Source organism: Grammomys surdaster, unplaced genomic scaffold, assembly GCF_004785775.1.
Source record: "Grammomys surdaster isolate TR1022 unplaced genomic scaffold, NIH_TR_1.0 67, whole genome shotgun sequence".
NCBI classification, from domain to species: Eukaryota; Metazoa; Chordata; class Mammalia; order Rodentia; family Muridae; genus Grammomys; species Grammomys surdaster.
The window spans coordinates 10063791-10067941 of record NW_021604569.1 but is presented as its reverse complement, the minus strand read 5'-3'; the positions used below and the strand labels follow the sequence as shown (position 1 = coordinate 10067941).

Genomic DNA, 4151 nt, shown 5'->3' with positions numbered 1-4151 from the left:
GAATCTAGAACTCTCATGCCAGACCACATGGGCTCAGGTCTTGGATGTGTCAATCACCAGATGGTATTGTCTGTGCTCCTCAACCTCTGTGCTTCGGCTTCCTTCTCATAAAACAGAAATTCAAGTAGTTCCTATCTTAGGAGAACAAACATTTATTGAGTATTTATTTGTATTATCAAAACAGACAAGGCTGGCTTGCTGGCACATACCTGTGGTCTCAGCAGTCAGGAGGTGTAGATAGGAGGACCAGGAGTTCAAGGTCTTTCTTGGTACACAGTGAGTTTGAGGTCAAAGACAAGAACTCAGATCATTGTGGTTCACAACTTGAAAGGCTGAGGCAGGAGGATCCCTATAAGTTCAAGGCTACTCTGGGCTACAAAGTGAGTTCCAGATCAGCCTGGGTCAGAGTAAGACCATGCCTTTAAAAAACATATTATAGCTCCTAGGCCAATTTAGTCACATAATTTATAAATAAAGTTTTATGGAAATATAGCCACACATGTATTTAAGTATTTCTTGTAGTCATTTTGATTGAGTAGTTAAGACACAGACCATATAGCATGCAGGAAGGAAAATGTTGCCATCTTCCTCTTGAAGAGTTTGTTATCCAAGCCTGGCAGTGTTTGCTTGTAATCCCAGCACTCAGAAGGCAAAGCAGGAGAGTCACAAGTTCAAGGCCAGCTTAGGCTACAAAATAATACCCTTTCTACCCTTTCTTAAGAAAGTAAAGGTTGGAGATGTAACTCTGTGGTGGAAGGCTTACCTGGCACAGAAAAATCTCTAGCTTTATCTCTAGTGCTGCAAAAAAAAAAAAAAAAATGAAAACTTAGGTCAACAAAAAGAAAACCAGAGTAACTTCTGCAAGTCCCCCAAAGTGGGAGTCAGAGAGCAGTGCTAAGGAACAGATCAAGGGGTAAAGAAAGACTGCAGATTGGGCAATCCCAGTGACCTGAACAAAGAGTACCTGTGTGAAGAGAAACCAGGTGGTCTGGGGTTCTTCAGGGTAAAAAAAAAAGAAAAAATGAAAAAGAAGAGATAAAAAAAGAACAGAGCTATACTTTAGAAGGCCAAGGAAGGAGAAATGTCTCAAGTTCTGAACCATCCCTGGGCTACACAGTGAATTCTAGACTAGCTTGGGCCAGAGTGAGATTATATAGCTAACATGATAGCAAGTATCTAGATCTGGCTCCTACCTGAAATTTTTAAATCAGTTCGCCAAAAATGTCAGGTATATTGAAATAACCAGGTCAGGTGATGGTGACAGTACACACCTTTAGTCTCCTAACACTCAAGAGGCAGAGGCAGGTGGATCTCTATGAGTTTGAGGCCAGCATGGTCTACAGAGCAAATTCCAGGAGAGCCAGGGCTATATGGGAAAACCTTGTCTTGGAAAAAAAAGGGAGGGGCTGGGCAGTGGTGGAACACACCTTTAATTCCAGCACTTGGGAGGCAGAGGCAGGCAGATTTCTGAGTTCGAGCCCAGCCTGGTCTACAGAGTGAGTTCCAGGACAGCCAGGGCTACGCAGAGAAACCCTGTCTCGAACCCCTCCCCCCGCAAAAAAAAAAAGAGACAGAGAGAGAGACAGAGAGAGACAAACACAGAGACAGAGAGAGAGGGAGTGGAAGAGGGAAAGGGAAGGAGGTGAGGGAGAGAAGGCAAGGGAGAGGGAGAGAAAGAAAGGACTGACTGACTGACTGACTGACTGACTGACTGACTGGGGTGTCCAAGGAATGTCCCATTTCTCTGCAAGCTGTTTGCTATTGGATAAAAATTAAGATTTAAGTCCAGAAGTAGAAGGCAAATCTGGAAGCAGAATCATCAATCTCAGAACCATTGAAAGATTTATGGTATTTATTTTGAAATAGGGTTTCTCTCATGCAGCCAGCCTAGGCTGGCCTCAAATATGCCCAAATAAAGACTTAAACTTTGGGGCCTCCGGTCAGATGTCTAACGGTTTATCTACTTGGTATTTCTTACAAGGGAGCAGATAAGAAGCAGCCACAGATAAAAGTCCTTTGTGTCGTTTGTGATTTTTTTTCAAACACAACGAATTACCTTTATTTCAGTATATGTCCATATTTCAACATTTAGTGGTCCTGAACAGAGTGGAGAATGTCAGCGAGCCAGGAGGCCAGACCCATGAATCTGCAAACGTGCTGACATGCAGATCCTCTGGACCCCTGTGGAGCTGGTCTGAGGATCAGACACTGAAACCTGAGGCCGAGGGTCAGGGCCTCAAGTTCCAACTGTGAGACTCCACATCAGACCAGATGGGTGGCCAGGGTGACATGAGAACCCTGCTTAAACCTCTTTAAGGTAAAGCTTTTCCTCTTAGAGGAAAAGCAAAGCAGTTCTGGGAAAAGTAACTGACTCCGAGCATGCGCTTAGGACCCTCAGCCTGGTCTTTTCCTGTAACCCTGAGCGCCAGCAGGTCTGAGTATCCCTGTGTCTGCTCTGTTCACCAGGAGACCTGAGCTCAAAGCACTGATGGTGGTAGCGGGGTTGAAGGCCTGGCACTTCTTCCCAGGCTGGTGGCAGGTGAACGAGTGTGATCCGAACCTAAGGGAGGGAGACCAGGTTCTTTCAACCTCATCTGATGGCTTCTGGCCACAGCGAGTGTTAGGTGGTGATAGGGAACAAGGAAGTTGAGGACGAGGGGGAAAGCTGCTCCCCTTGATAAAAATGGGGAGCCGGAAAATCGTGAGTTCCTGGCCTATGGCCAATTTCAGAGAGGGAAGGGTTACAATCTAACGTTTGGCTAAGGTACAGATGGAAGAGTGGAGACTACGGTTGCATGGGGCATCTCCTAAAACTTCAGAAAGCAAGGGTGCAGCCAAAGTGCCCTTAAGAACAGCAGTAGTGCTACAGCTACTACCTGACGCCTTTCTATCTACTCTAAGGGCCATCATGCAGCTGTGGGGAGAATGCAGGGTCGGCAAAGGCATCCAGCATGTGTCAGCAGCAGGTGATTGTGTGACATGGCTATTCTCAGTTGCGTTAGCTGTACCCACAGATCCCAAAGGAAACCGATTTCAACATACCTTCTCTCCACACACATACTCCCTTCTCCAGCTCGCTCCAGTCCCACTCACTGGCCCAAAGATGTATTTTTTATTATAAATATGTGTGTGTGTGTGTGTGTGTGTGTGTGTGTGTGTGTGTGTATTGTAGCTGTCTTCAAACACACCATATGAAGGCATCAGATCCCATTACAGATGGTTGTGAGCCACCATGTGTTTGCTGGGAACTCAGGACCTCTGGAAGAGCAGTCAGTCAACACACCTTCTTGGTTTCTTGGTCTTAGAAACTCAACTAGACAGACAGTGGTTATACTTAACAGAAGATGTCACACAGCACAAATAAAAGAATTTACACAGCAAAACTTGAGTATTTCAAATGAACAAGGAGTTAATATCAGAACAGTGTCTCAGAGTGGAGCCTGAGTGGGGCTTCCTCTCCAGTACTCTGAAGTCTATAAGATGCAGCTGGAAAATTCACTAATATGGAAAATGAAGACTTAGGTTGGATGGGGGAGGGGAGGCGGGGCCTTGGTGACTAATTACTGTAACACTGCCCTTCTGGTGGCTGTGGCAGCTTCATGTTCTATTTTGACATCATCAAGCATGAAGTTCCTACAGGATGGCTTTGGTGCTGTGGGGATTCCATCACTTTTCCAGCTCTTCGGTGGCTCTGCTGCGGTGGCTCTTGGATCCACCTTTCTGTTTAAACTGCTCATGCTGCTCAGCCTGGCTTTTGTTACAAATCTTACAGACAGGTGCTCCTGGGTATTCAGGCCCACATTGTATCTTTAAGGCTGTATGTTTGGTTTTCATAAATTGTCCAAGCCTGTGGTGGTGGCTGCCATCTTAAGTCACTGTCCAGCCCCTTCTTCTTTTGTGATCTTATTCTCAGTGTGTGCCTCATCAGCTTGATGAGAGAATTTCACCAGAGACAACAGTATCAATTTACCTGCAGGCTGTGTGTTGTCATTGCAACACAAAAACAATGTAAGCCCACTTCTGGTTCATTCTATAAACATTTTTTGAATACTCTGTGCCCATTGGACATTCTGTTAGATATAAATTTATGGGTGTAAGCTTAATTTGAGCATTTCTTTCTTTACTCCAGGAATTTTATTTAACTGAAAACT

General features: G+C 45.1%; 1 pseudogene; it reads right to left on the bottom strand.

Annotated features, from left to right (window-relative positions):
- Positions 1 to 3556: 3556 nt before the first annotated feature.
- Positions 3557 to 3925, bottom strand: LOC114630582 (annotated as a pseudogene).
- Between the last annotated feature and the right edge of the window lie 226 nt (positions 3926 to 4151).